At 43.7% G+C, this 15,510-nt stretch overlaps 2 pseudogenes; one reads left to right on the top strand and one right to left on the bottom strand.

Moving 5' to 3' along the window:
• The first annotated feature begins 1,091 nt into the window (after window positions 1–1,091).
• LOC119298240 lies at window positions 1,092–2,368 on the top strand (annotated as a pseudogene).
• Window positions 2,369–12,782: 10,414 nt separating this feature from the next.
• LOC119300295 overlaps window positions 12,783–15,510 on the bottom strand; it is a 59,585-nt pseudogene continuing 56,857 nt past the window's right edge.

Raw genomic sequence — 15,510 nt, 5'->3', positions numbered from 1 at the left:
GGCGGCTCCCTGAAGATGAAATAAAGTTCTTTCCGCCTAGCCCCAATCCTGGTGGCGCATCTAGCATCATCAGTGGACGTGTGGAAGTGTGTTTTTGGTGAATTTGCTCGAATTTGGTCGTCGTTCGTCTACGTTCGTTTGGCTTCAGGTTGGATCCTTCCGATCTACGCTCTTCATTAGCGGCGGTTGTTGTTCTGATGCGCTGGTTCTATGGGGCCTTAGGACGACGACTTCCTGACTGTCTACTACAACAATTTTTCCCTGGCTCCAGCGAGGGAGTGGTGATGACAGGCGTTCGGCTCGCTTTAGTTCTTGCAGTCGTCCCTAGGTGATCTACGGATTTAGACGTAATTTTTATTATTTCTGATGTTCGTTATACTGGCATGAATAGATCAGTTAGTTTTCTTAAAGAAAAAATCTTTATAATAAATCAAACATTATACTTTTTGTGGCACATAGTTTATATTTTGTTAGTCAAATATATAGATGGTCAATGTTTGATTTATTATACGATGGGGTCTAATAAATCCGGACGAAGCGAGTACTATTGTATGTAACAGCACTACACCTGGTACGGTGATACCTTTGGGACAACGCAAGGGGGCCTTCCGAACCATGGATATATCTAAGTTCGCGTGGGCACTACGTACAGGGGAGCTGGGTATATACGTGAAGATTCAGATTTTTGTCGTGCAAAGCCTGCGAGTCGGACAAATCTGGCATGTTTATCTCCTTTGTTGCCAAGTGGCCATGCACAACACCTGGCTGAACCGTTCGTGCACGCAGTCAGCACGGGTGATGGATGGACGTGCGTTTGCAGCTCTGCGTACTCCACAACACATGCATCCACGCCTAACTCTTGCCAAGCTAACTAAACTAGCTTCTCCATCACAAGCAACGCCGAACGACATCCACATGCATGCCGCCTATAAATACTCCTCGCCGGCGGCACTTCGTCTTCATCGGCTTGATCACTTGTACGCTTCTCTTAGCGAGTCCTACGACCAAACACCACGCTACAAACCAGGCCACGTACGTACAGTGCAATCTCATCTTCACTCTTGCGTTTGCTTTGTCTCTAGCTGCTGCACATGGCGTCGTTCATGGCGGCCGCTCTAGTCCTGATGCTCTTGGCATCCAGTGCAGGGGCGAGCGAGGCCAGCCCGGCGCCCGCCGAGACTCAGCAGAATGTCTTCATCGTCGACAACTACGGTGCCCATGGCGACGGGAAGCACGACGACACGCAGCCACTGGCCAAGGCGTGGAACGCGGCGTGTTCCTCCTCCCGGCCGGCCATGCTGCTCATTCCCGAGGGCAAGACCTACCTGCTTAACTCCGTCACCCTGTCTGGCCCATGCAAGTCCAGCGTCGTCTTCATGGTCAAAGGCACGCTGGTGGCTCCACGGAGCAGGTCGGCGTGGCGCGACAACGACACAAGTCGCTGGATCATGATCCAAGGCGTCACCGGACTCACCGTCTCCGGTGGCGGCACGATCAATGGCAACGGCGACGTCTGGTGGACGAACTCATGCAAGACCAACAAGGCTCTGCCGTGCACCAAGGCGCCCACGGCTCTGACGTTTCACCTGTGCACCAATCTGCAGGTGGAGAATCTGAAGCTTGTAAACAGCCAGCAGATCCATCTCTCCGTGGAGGACTGCAACGCAGTGCAGCTGGCCCGCCTCTCCATCACGGCGCCCGGCACGAGCCCCAACACCGACAGTATCCACATCACCCGCAGCAAAGATGTGCAAGTCAAAGATTGTGTCATCAAGACCGGGGACGACTGCATCTCCATCGAGAATGGGACCCGCAATCTTTTTGTCAGCAAAGTTGTTTGTGGTCCGGGGCATGGAATTAGTGTCGGGAGCTTAGGAGACGACAATTCTAGAGCCGAGGTCTCCGGCATCACAATCGACTCGGTGCAATTATACGGCACCACCAATGGTGCCCGGATCAAGACATGGCAGGGAGGAAGCGGGTATGCCAAGGGCATCACGTTCCAGAACATGATCATGGACAATGTGCAAAACCCCATAATCATTGACCAGAACTACTGCGACTCCGCCAAGCCATGTAAGAGTGGGGGGTCTGCGGTAGAGGTCAGCAATGTCGTCTTCAAGAACATTAGAGGGACAACCGTCTCCAAGGATGCCATCAAGCTTAGCTGCAGCAATAGCATCTCATGCTCCGACATTGTCTTGGAGAATATCGACCTCAAAATGGAGGGCGGCAAGGGTGACACAGAAAAGCACTTGCCAGAATGCAAAATGGCAAGAATCAGGAACCGTTATTCCACAACCCTGCCAATTCCAAAACTAGCTAGAAGGTGGTGTAAATTGGACAGGTTCTTGTTGTGCCCTGTAGAAATACAGCTGTATCAAAACTAGAATGTACAAAAAAAAAACAAGTCATATACTTGTGCATACATAGTGCAAACTACTCTCTCCTATGTTTTACTATAACATTATTGTAAATTCTCCCATATAAAGGAAGTTGGTATGCAAATATATATAGCAAAATATGCCATGAAAAATTTACATGCCTCTCTGAAATTAGCAGAAAGAAATACAAATGACCAATTAAAAGTCTGAAAACAGGTGATAAACTTGCATAGACAGTTGCGGTTCTAACGTCAAGCTAGATTCTGATCTCCCTAAACTTACTTAGCCCATACTCAGTACAAGTCCTAGCACCACATGGCATCAATCTCAATAAGAGATGGACCAAGTTGGCCTTGAGGAAGAGTAATTCCTACAATTGTGACAAGCTCGATCACTTCATCACAAATTGCCCCATCAAGAAAGAAGGCAATTCAGACAAGTTAGAGACAAAGGACAAGAAAGTGACAAGCCATGGAAACTTGAGGCCACGGCTCGCCGCTGGCTAGGTTGGGCTTGTCGAGGTACGAGTAGATTACACTGGCATAAATCAAAAAAATCTTATCACGTGCACCAAGAATTGTTGCAGTAATAAATCACGAGATTATCACTAGAAGCACATGCCCATAACAGAAGTAACGTCGATGTAGCGCATTGGTGCACGTGTAGTCGTACTATCTTCTCCTCCGCATTATTCCCTCGAGCGACCATTCGAGTACCATAGCTAGAACACCTCCAAGGTATCCACATGTTCGAGAAGCAACACCATGTTGGAAATATGATCTAAAGGCAATAATATCGTATTATTATATTTTTATGTTTATAACTAAGAGTTTATATTCTATGCTATAACTGCTATGATTCTGGAATATGTGATTCAGTGGACAAATCATATGCACGTGTGGAATGATAAATTATCGGGGATATACCCCGCGGTATGACCCAGCCGGAAGTATGACCCGGCCGGACTTGGCGACTCACTGGTGACCCGCCCGAAGACTGGTGACTCATTGGTTAACCGGCAGAAGGGTCAGAGGAATAACAAGGTCCAAGGCCTAGAAGGCGGCTTATGAGAAGACCGACTCAAGGTGTGTGTCCGGTGGGCCGGCTTAAGAGGAAAGTATAAGGAATATTTCTATTAGGACTAGTCATGTAACCCGCCTCTTCAACTTATATAAGGAGTGACAGGGCACTCCGAGAGGGACAAGTTTGACAAGTTTAGATAGACAAGTCAATAGCTCTCGAGATAGAGGTAGCCAAAGAGCACCCTTGTAATCGTGAGCACCATGGTCAATATCAATGAAGCAGGATGTAGGCTTTTACCTCCACCGTAAGGGGCCGAACCTGGGTAAAAAACCTCGCATCCCTCGTCCCACTCAACCCCTCTCAAGCTACCACATAGATGCATTGGCCTCACGACTAAGTCCTCACACTAAGGACATATTGAAGTAAATATGCCCTAGAGGCCATAATAAAGTTATTATTTATTTTCTTATATCATGATAAATGTTTATTATTCATGCTAGAATTGTACTAACCGGAAATATAATACATGTGTGAATACATAGACAAACAGAATGTCACTAGTATGCCTCTACTTGACTAGCTCGTTGATCAAAGATGGTTATGTTTCCTAACCATAGACATGAGTTGTCATTTGATTAACGGGATCACATCATTAGAAGAATGATGTGATTGACTTGACCCATTTCATTAGCTTAGCACTTGATCGTTTAGTTTGTTGCTATTGCTTTCTTCATGACTTATACATGTTCCTATGACTATGAGATTATGCAACTCCCATTTACAGGAGGAACACTTTGTGTGCTATCAAACGTCACAACGTAACTGGGTGATTATAAAGGTGCTCTACAGCTGTCTCCGAAGGTACTTGTTGGGTTGGCGTATTTCGAGATTAGGATTTGTCACTCCGATTGTCGGAGAGGTATCTTTGGCCCTCTCGGTAATGCACACCACTTAAGCCTTGCAAGCATTGCAACTAATGAGTTAGTTGCGGGATGATGTATTACAGAACGAGTAAAGAGACTTGCCGGTAACGAGATTGAACTAGGTATTGAGATACCGACGATCGAATCTCGGGCAAGTAACATACCGATGACAAAGGGAACAACGTATGTTGTTATGCGGTTTGACCGATAAAGATCTTCGTAGAATATGTAGGAGCCAATATAAGCATCCAGGTTCCGCTATTGGTTATTGACCGGAGACGTGTCTCGGTCATGTCTACATAGTTCTCGAACCCGTAGGGTCCGCACGCTTAACGCTACGATGACAGTTATATTATGAGTTTATATGTTTTGATGTACCGAAGGAGTTCGGAGTCCCGGATGAGATCGGGGACATGACGAGGAGTCTCGAAATGGTCGAGACGTAAAGATCGACATATTGGACGACATTATTCGGACTTCGGAATGGTTCCAAGTGATTCGGGTATTTTTCGGAGTACCGGAGAGTTACGGGAATTCGCCGGGGAGTATATGGGCCTTATTGGGCCATACAAGAATAGAGGAAAGAGACCAAAAGGAAGGAGGCCTGCGCCCCCCTCTGGTCAGAATTGGACAAGGGGTGCAGCCCCCTTTTCCTTCTCCCTCACTTCCTCTTTCCTTCTCTCCTACTCCAACAAGGAAAGGAGGAGTCCTACTCCCGGTGGGAGTAGGACTCCCCCCTTGGCGCGCCCTCCTCCTAGGATGGCCGCCTCCCCCTTTCTCCTTTATATACAGGGGCAGGGGGGCACCTCTAGACACACAAGTTGATCAAGTTGATCGTCTCTTAGCCGTGTGCGGTGCCCCCCTCCATCATAGTCCACCTCGATAATACTGTAGCGGTGCTTAGGCGAAGCCCTGCGTCGATAGAACATCAACATCGTCACCACGCCGTCGTGCTGACGAAACTCTCCCTCAACACTCGGCTGGATCGGAGTTCGAGGGACGTCATCGGGCTGAATGTGTGCTGAACTCGGAGGTGCCATACGTTCGGTACTTGATCAGTCGGATCGTGAAGACGTACGACTACATCAACCGCGTTGTGCTAACGCTTCCGCTTACGGTCTACGAGGGTACGTGGACACACTCTCCCCTCTCGTTGCTGTGCATCACCATGATCTTGCGTGTGCGTGGGAATTGTTTTTGAAATTACTACGTTCCCCAACAGTGGCATCTGAGCCAGGTTTTATGCGTAGATGTCATATGCACGAGTAGAACACAAGTGAGTTGTGGGCAATATAAGTCATACTGCTTACCAACATGTCACACTTTGGTTCGGCGGTATTGTTGGATGAAGCGGCCTGGACCGACATTACGCATACGCTTACGCGAGACTGGTTTTACCGTTGTGCTATGCACACAGGTGACTAGCGGGTGTCAGTTTCTCCAACTTTAGTTGAACCGAGTGTGGCTATGCCTGGTCCTTGAGAAGGTTAAAACAACACTAACTTGACAAACTATCGTTGTGGTTTTCGATGCATAGGTAAGAACGGTTCTTGCTAAGCCTGTAGCAGCCACGTAAAACTTGCAACAACAAAGTAGAGGACGTCTAACTTGTTTTTGCAGGGCATGTTGTGATGTGATATGGTCAAGACGTGATGAGATATAAGTTGTTGTATAAGATGATCATGTTTTGTTGAATTTATCGGCAACTGGCAGAAGCCTTATGGTTGTCTCTTTATTGCATAAGATGCAAGCGCCAAATAATTGCTTTACTTTATCGCTATGCGATAGCAATAGTTGCAAGAGCAATAGTTGGCGAGACGACCTTATGATGACACATTGATATAGATCAAGATGATGGAGATCATGGTGTCATGCCGGTGACGATGGAGATCATGACGATGCTTTGGAGATGGAGATCAAAGGCACAAGATGATGATGGCCATATCATGTTACATATTTTGATTGCATGTGATGTTTATCTTTTATACATCTTATTTTGCTTAGTTCGGCGATAACTTTATAAGATGATCTCTCACTAAATTTCAAGATAAAAGTGTTCTCCCTGAGTATGCACCGTTGCCAAAGTTCGTCGTGCCCAGACACCACGTGATGATCGGGTGTGATAAGCTCTACGTCCATGTACAACGGGTGCAAGCCAGTTTTGCACACGCAGAATACTCAGGTTAAACTTGACGAGCCTAGCATATGCAGATATGGCCTCGGAACACTGAGATCGAAAGGTTGAATCATATAGTAGATATGATCAACATAGTGATGTTCACCATTGAAAACTACTCCATTTCACGTGATGATCGGTTATGGTTAGTTGATTTGGATCACGTGATCACTTAGAACATTAGAGGGATGTCTTTCTAAGTGGGAGTTCTTAAGTAATATAATTAATTGAACTTAAATTTATCATGAACTTAGTCCTGGTAGTATTAGCATATCTATGTTGTAGATCAATAGCTCGCGTTTAGCTCCCCTATTTTATTTTTAATATGTTCCTAGAGAAAACTAAGTTGAAAGATGTTAGTAGCAATGATGCGGATTGGATCCGTGATCTGAGGTTTATCCTCATTGCTACACAGAAGAATTATGTCCTTAATGCACCGCTAGGTGACAGACCTATTGCAGGAGCAGATGCAGGCGTCATGAACGTTTGGCTAGCTCAATATGACGACTACTTGATAGTTTAGTGCACCATGCTTAACAGCTTAGAATTGGGACTTCAAAGATGTTTTGAACGTCATGGATCATATGGATGTTCCAGGAGTTGAAGTTAATATTTCAAGCAAATACCCGAGTTGAGGATATGAAATCTCCAACAAGTTCTATAGCTAAAAGATGGAGGAGAATAGCTCAAGCAGTGAGCATGTGTTCAGATTGTCTGGGTACTACAATCGCTTGAATCAAGTGGGAGTTAATCTTCCAGATAAAATAGTGATCGACAGAATTCTCTAGTCACCATCACCAAGTTAGTAGAACTTCGTGATGAACTACAGTATGCAAGGGATGATGAAAACGATTCCCGAGCTTTTCGTGATGATGAAATCGATGAAGGTAGAAATCAAGAAAGAGCATCAAGTGTTGATGATTAACAAGACCACTAGTTTCAAGAAAAGGGCAAAGGGAAAGAAAGGGAACTTCAAGAAGAACGGCAATCAAGTTGCTGTTCAAGTGAAGAAGCCCAAGTCTGGTCCTAAGCCTAAGACTAAGTGCTTCTACTGCAAAGGGACTGGTCACTGGAAGCGGAACTACCCCAAGTATTTGGCGGATAAGAAGGATGGCAAAGTGAACAAAGGTATATTTGATATACAAATTATTGATGTGTATTTTACTAGTGTTCGTAGCAACCCCTCGGTATTTGATACTGGTTCAGTTGCTAAGAGTAGTAACTCGAAACGGGAGTTGCAGAATGAATAGAGACTAGTTAAGGGTGAAGTGACGATGTGTGTTGGAAGTGGTTCCAAGATTGATATGATCATCATCGCACACTCCCTATACTTTCGGGATTAGTGTTGAACCTAAATAAGTGTTATTTGGTGTTTGCGTTGAGCATGAATATGATTTGATCATGTTTATTGCAATATGGTTATTCATTTAAGTAAGAGAATAAATTGTTGTTCTGTTTACATGAATAAAACCTTCTATGGTCATACACCCAATGAAAATGGTTTGTTGGATCTCGATCGTGGTGATACACATTCTCATAATATTGAAGCCAAAAGATGCAAAGTTAATAATGATAGTGCAACTTATTTGTGGCACTGCCGTTTAGGTCATATTGGTGTAAAGCGCATGAAGAAACTCCATACTGATGGACTTTTGGAATCACTTGATGCTTGCGAACCATGCCTCATGGGCAAGATGACTAAGACTCCATTCTCTGGAACAATGGAGCGAGCAACAGATTTGTTGGAAATCATACATACTGATGTATGTGGTCCGATGAATATTGAGGCTCGCGGCATGTATCATTATTTTCTGATCTTCACAGATGATTTGAGCAGATATGAGTATATCTACTTGATGAAACACAAGTCTGAAACATTTGAAAAGTTCAAAGAATTTCAGAGTGAAGTGGAGAATCATCGTAACAAAAATAAAAGTTTCTACGATATGATCGCAGAAGTAAAATATTTGAGTTACGAGTTTGGCCTTCAGTTAAAAACAATGTGAAATAGTTTCACTACTCACGCCACCTAGGAACACCAGAGTGTAATGGTGTGTCCGAATGTCATAACCGTACTTTATTAGATATGGTGCGATCTATGATGTCTCTTACCGATCTACCACTATCGTTTTGGGGTTATGCATTAGAGACAGCTGCATTCACGTTAAATAGGGAACCATCTAAATCTGTTGAGACGACACCGTATGAACTATGGTTTGGCAAGAAACCTAAGCTGTCGTTTCTTAAAGTTTGAGGTTGCAATGCTTATGTGAAAAAGTTTCAACCTGATAAGCTCAAACCCAAGTCGAAGAAGTGCGTCTTCGTAGGATACCCAAAAGTAACTGTTGGGTACACCTTCTATCACAGATCCGAAGGCAAGACATTTGTTGCTGAGAATGGATCCTTTCTAGAGAAGGAGTTTCTCTCAAAAGAAGTGAGTAGGAGAAAAGTAGAACTCGATGAGGTAACTGTACCTGCTCCCTTATTGGAAAGTAGTACATCACAGAAACCGGTTTCTGTGACACCTACACCAATTAGTGAGGAAGCTAATGATAATGATCATGAAACTTTAGATCAAGTTACTACCGAACCTCGTAGATCAACCAGAGTAAGATCCGCACCAGAGTGGTACGGCAATCCTGTTCTGGAAGTCATGCTACTAGATCATGATGAACCTACAAACTATGAAGAAGCGATGGTGAGCCCAGATTCCGCAAAATGGCTAGAAGCCATGAAATCTGAGATGGGATCCATGTATGAGAACAAAGTGTAGACTTTGGTTGACTTGCCCGATGATCGGCAAGCCATAGAAAATAAATGGATCTTCAAGAGGAAGACGGACGCTGATAGTAGTGTTACTATCTACAAAGCTAGACTTGTCAAAAAAAAGGTTTTTGACAAAGTTCAAGGTGCTGACTACGATGAATTATTCTCACTCGCAGCGATGCTTAAGTCTGTCTGAATCATGTTAGCAATTGCCACATTTTATGAAATCTGGCAAATGGATAAACAAAACTGCATTCCTTAATGGATTTATTAAAGAAGAGTTGTATATGATGCAACCAGAAGGTTTTGTCGATCCTAAAGGTGTTAACAAAATGTGCAAGCTCCAGTGATCCATCTATGGACTGGTGCAAGCATCTCGGAGTTGGAATATACGCTTTGATAGGTTGATCAAAGCATATAGTTTTATACAGACTTGCGGTGAAGCCTGTATTTACAAGAAAGTGAGTGGGAGCACTACAACATTTCTGATAAGTATATGTGTATTACATATTGTTGATCGGAGATAATGTAGAATTATTCTGCAAAGCATAAAGGAATGTTTGAAAGGAGTTTTTCAAAGAAAGACCTCGGTGAAGCTGCTTACATATTGAGCATCAAGATCTATAGAGATAGATCAAGACGCTTGATAGGTTTGTTCAATGAGTACATACCTTGACAAGATTTTGAAGTAGTTCAAAATGGAACAGTCAAAGAAGGAGTTCTTACCTGTGTTACAAGGTGTGAAATTGAGTAAGACTCAAAACCCGACCACGGCAGAAGATAGAGAGAGAATGAAAGTCATTCCCTATCTCAGCCATAGGTTCTATAAAGTATGCCATGCTGTGTACCAGACCTATTGTATACCCTGCCCTGATTTTGGCAAAGGAGTACAATAGTGATCTAGGGGTAGATCACTTGACATTGGTCAAAATTATCCTTAGTGGAATAAGGATATGTTTCTCGATTATGGAAGTGAAAGGTTCGTCGTAAAGGGTTACGTCGATGCAAGTTTTGACCCTGATCCAGATGACTCTAAGTCTCAATCTGGATACATATTGAAAGTGGGAGCAATTAGCTAGAGTAGCTCTGTGCTGAGCATTGTTGACATAGAAATTTGCAAAATACGTACGGATCTGAATGTGGCAGACCCGTTGACTAAACTTCTCTCACAAACAAAACATGATCACACCTTAGTACTCTTTGGGTGTTAATCACATAGCGATGTGAACTAGATTATTGACTCTAGTAAACCCTTTGGGTATTGATAGCATGTTGATGTGAACTATGGGTGTTAATCACATGATGATGTGAACTATTGGTATTAAATCACATGGCGATGTGAACTAGATTATTGACTCTAGTGCAAGTGGGAGACTGAAGGAAATATGCCCTAGAGGCAATAATAAAGTTATTATTTATTTCCTTATATCATGATAAATGTTTACTATTCATGCTAGAATTGTATTAATCGGAAACATAATACATGTGTGAATACATAGACAAACAGAATGTCACTAGTATGCCTCTACTTGACTAGCTCGTTGATCAAAGATGGTTATGTTTCCTAACCATAGACATGAGTTGTCATTTGATTAACGGGATCACATCATTAGGAGAATGATGTGATTGACTTGACTCATTCTGTTAGCTTAGCACTTGATCGTTTAGTTTGTTGCTATTGCTTTCTTCATGACTTATACATGTTCCTATGACTATGAGATTATGCAACTCCCGTTTACAGGAGGAACACTTTGTGTGCTACCAAACGTCACAACGTAACTGGGTGATTATAAAGGTGCTCTACAGGTGTCTCCGAAGGTACTTGTTGGGTTGGCGTATTTCGAGATTAGGATTTGTCACTCCGATTGTCGGAGAGGTATCTCTGGGCCCTCTCGGTAATGCACATCACTTAAGCCTTGCAAGCATTGCAACTAATGAGTTAGTTGCGGGATGATGTATTACGGAACGAGTAAAGAGACTTGCCGGTAATGAGATTGAACTAGGTATTGAGATACCGACGATCGAATCTCGGGCAAGTAACATACCGATGACAAAGGGAACAACGTATGTTGTTATGCGGTTTGACTGATAAAGATCTTCATAGAATATGTAGGAGCCAATATGAGCATCCAGGTTCCGCTATTGGTTATTGACCGGAGACGTGTCTCGGTCATGTCTACATAGTTCCCAAACCCATAGGGTCCGCACGCTTAACGCTACCATGACAGTTATATTATGAGTTTATATGTTTTGATGTACCGAAGGAGTTCGGAGTCCCGGATGAGATCGGGGACATGACGAGGAGTCTCGAAATGGTCGAGACGTAAAGATCGATATATTGGACGACTATATTCGAACTTCGGAAAGGTTCCGAGTGATTCGGGTATTTTTCGGAGTACCGGAGAGTTACAGGAATTCGCCGGGGAGTATATGGGCCTTATTGGGCCATACGGGAATAGAGAAAAGAGACCAAAAGGAAGGAGGCCTGCACCCCCCCCTCTGGTCCGAATTGGACAAGGGGTGCAGCCCCCTTTCCCTTCTCCCTCTCCTCCTCTTTCCTTCTCTCCTACTCCAACATGGAAAGGAGGAGTCCTACTCCCGGTGGGAGTAGGACTCCCCCCTTGGCGCGCCCTCCTCCTAGGCCGGCCGCCTCCCCCTTTCTCCTTTATATACAGGGGCAGGGGGCACCTCTAGACACACAAGTTGATCAAGTTGATCGTCTCTTAGCCATGTGCAGTGCCCCCCTCCACCATAGTCCACCTCGATAATACTGTAGCGGTGCTTAGGCGAAGCCCTACGTCGGTAGAACATCAACATCGTCACCACACCGTCGTGCTGACGAAACTCTCCCTCAACACTCGGCTGGATCGGAGTTCGAGGGACGTCATCGAGATGAACGTGTGCTGAACTCGGAGGTGCCGTACGTTCGGTACTTGATCGGTCGGATCATGAAGACGTACGACTACATCAACCACGTTGTGCTAACGCTTCCGCTTACGGTCTACGAGGGTACGTGGACACACTCTCCCCTCTCGTTGCTGTGCATCACCATGATCTTGCGTGTGCGTAGGATTTTTTTTGAAATTACTACGTCCCCAACACATATGTCGTGGTAATTCCACGACATAAACGGTAAATTCTGATTCCAAGTTTCGCCTCTAAGACTAGCTCAAGTGTTGTTTTCTGATCATGTTTTCCAGATCTTGAGATATCATTACGTGTAATGATAGTCTTAAAACAAAACTGAGAATATGATGTTCGCAGAACGATCACATTGAATTGACCCAAACTTTATTGTTATACTTTGAGATGCTGTCATCACAAGTCAATCGTTATAACACGAAGAGTTAAAGTATGCTTTAGTTCCTTAGACCATGAAGTATCGTAGTCACTTCTTAACGTATGATGGACTTCAGGGTTGCTCAAACGTCATCTATAACACGGTGATCATAACGACAACTTACAGATTCACCGAAAAGTTTGACATTAAAATGTATTATGAAGTTTCCTTTATTGTTTGCCCTTGCAGAGCACTGGAACAACATTTCCTGTTTTTCTCCATTTTGCATTCTCGCAAGTGCTCTGGGTTTCACCCTCGCCACCTTCAAAATTCAGATGGATGTTCCCCAAAGCAATTTGGGAGCATAGGACATTCGTGCTACAGCTCACCTTGATGGCCTCCTTGAAAATCGTAGTACCTCTAATGTTCTTGAAGGTGACGTTGTTGACCTCAACTGATGACTCTTGCATGGTTTCACGAGTCGCAGTAGTTCTGGTCAATGATAATCGGGTTTTGCACGTTGTCCATGATCATGTTCTAGAACGTGATATTCTTCGCGAACCCACTTCGTCCCTGCCATGTCTTGATCCGGGCACCATGGTCGTGCCATATAATTGCACCGAGTCAATTGTAATACATGATACCTCAACTCTGGAGTTGTCATCTCCCAAGCTTCCGATGTTGATGCCATGTCCCTGACCACACACAACTTTGGTGACAAGAAGATTGTGCATTCCATCCTCAATCGACATGCAGTCATCCCCGATCTTGATGACACAATATCTAACTTGCTCACTTTCACGGGGGTGTACTGGGAGCCGACAGACATGGTTTGGAATAAGGGGTCTATAGCCCCTGTGCGACATCTTTGAGATGAATTGGATGAGGGGCGATGTAGTTGACGAAAATATCTCTGATGCGACCTATTTGTAGTCAACAATAGCTCCAATGCGACATGGCCCTGTTTAACCATGAAATGCAAAACATAAGGGGTTAGTGGTTTGAGTTATGACACGCGAGACCCATCAGTTATCCACATGAATCACTACAAGAAATATGTCAACTTATGACCTTCTGTCAGTGACCCTCGAAGAAGTGGTCATAAATTTATGACCATTTTAGACCAATTGGTCAAAAGCTGTTCAGGGGGCTCCAAACCCAAAACCATTGCGACCATTTTGGTCAGAAAGGTCGTAATTTCCTTACACGAAATGGTCACAAAGAAAACAGTGCTAGTCCGCTGCCTTATTTCTAGTTGTTAATGGCCAATATAGATGGTCATAGCCTTGTAGATTGTGGTGGGTTGTGATGACTAGGCGCCATCTCATCAGTTTTGCCTATGTGTCATGTCCATGTGGCAGTTTTTGCCCTAGGTTGTGAAGCAACCTATATTTCTATCATTCCCAAAATTCCCAAAAAATCTCATAAATTCTTTGGGGCATATCTTCATCAAATATGTAAAAATCCTTCCTTGCCTAGTTCAAAACTAATTCAACAATATTCATTTTCCTATTCTGTTCACAACAACACTTTATGAAGGAACTGCTATTAATATATTCTTGATTGCCCTCGGAATTTTTGGGCACTCTTTCCTATCCAAATCATTACCGCATGACAAAATTCAGCTCCATTTTCCTAGCAAATCTTCCTCGGCAAATTTCCAAAGTTTTTGTCCACCTAGAAGCATTGTGAAGGAAGTACCTTTTTTATATCTCTAAATGACATGAAATTTATACAGTTCCTTCATATGCCCAAATTATCACCCTCCTCCAAATTGCAGCTCAGTCAAATCATCTATGTGAGCCCAGGTTCAATTTATATTTTATGGCCAAATTGGCACGTTGCAAAGCAAGTGTTATATAGACCCCTCCTATTACCCTCAAACTTTTCGGGCACTCTTCCATACCAAAATCATTGCCACATGATAATATTCAGCTCAATTTTCCTAGTAAATCTTTCTCAGGAAATTTCCAAAGTTTCTACCTCGAGAGAAGCTTTGTGAAGTAAGTACTAACTAGGCTTACCCAAATGATCTGAAAATTTACCAGCGCATGACCACACCTATGTAACTTACCTACACCAATTTTTAGCTCATTTCATTCATCCAATCTCTCTCACTAGTTTTCCCAAGTTTTTGTCCATAGAAGAGCATTGTGAAGGAAGTACTACTTTGGCATGTCAAAATGATATCAATTTTCTACAATGCTTTCCTATGCCCAAATAACCATCCTCCACCAAATTTCAGCTCAATCCATTCATTATTTTGAGCCCAGCTTCAACATTCATATTTTTGTCCAGTGTGGTACTTTGCAAAGCAAGTACCACCTAGGATCCTCCTTTTGAGCTGAAAATTTGTTAATACATTCTCCTTACTAGATGATCATCCTAGGCCAAAACTCACACCCATTGGCCATGTGCATTTCCCGTACCGCTAATCAAACACTTGGCTGCTTATTCATGTTTGAGCATCGATCGGTCTCCTCGTGAGAATCTTATGTTGTGATTTTCTTCCTAGCACCTACCTGGGGAGTGCCCAACCCACTAGACATGCCTAGGCCGCCCAGAACACATGGCAACGCCACGGCCACGTGGTGACCATGCAGCGGGCATGCGAGTTTACGCGCTCTAGAGTTGGGGGCCTCGGCCACCGCCCAAACCTCGACGTATCGCCACCAAACCATGTATTTATGATTAAATAGGTACTTATGTAACTAGAAATGATTTTTGGAAAAAATAAATAGCAAACTATGAGGCAGCTACAGTTCAAATTTGACCCGCTTCCAGCTGAATCGGAGGAAATTTTTCTTTTTCACGAGAGGTGGATCAAAACTTTTTACACCCAACCATTTTGTCAATTGTGCATTAAATATGTCCTAGTATTTTAGAAAATTGATTTGGTCCAATTTTGCAACAATTATTTGGGAGGTCCTTCACAAAAAAACTCATTTTGGGCACTCG

This window comes from Triticum dicoccoides, chromosome 5A (assembly GCF_002162155.2).
Source record: "Triticum dicoccoides isolate Atlit2015 ecotype Zavitan chromosome 5A, WEW_v2.0, whole genome shotgun sequence".
In the NCBI taxonomy this organism is placed as follows: Eukaryota; Viridiplantae; Streptophyta; class Magnoliopsida; order Poales; family Poaceae; genus Triticum; species Triticum dicoccoides.
This window is presented reverse-complemented; position numbering and strand designations above follow the sequence as displayed.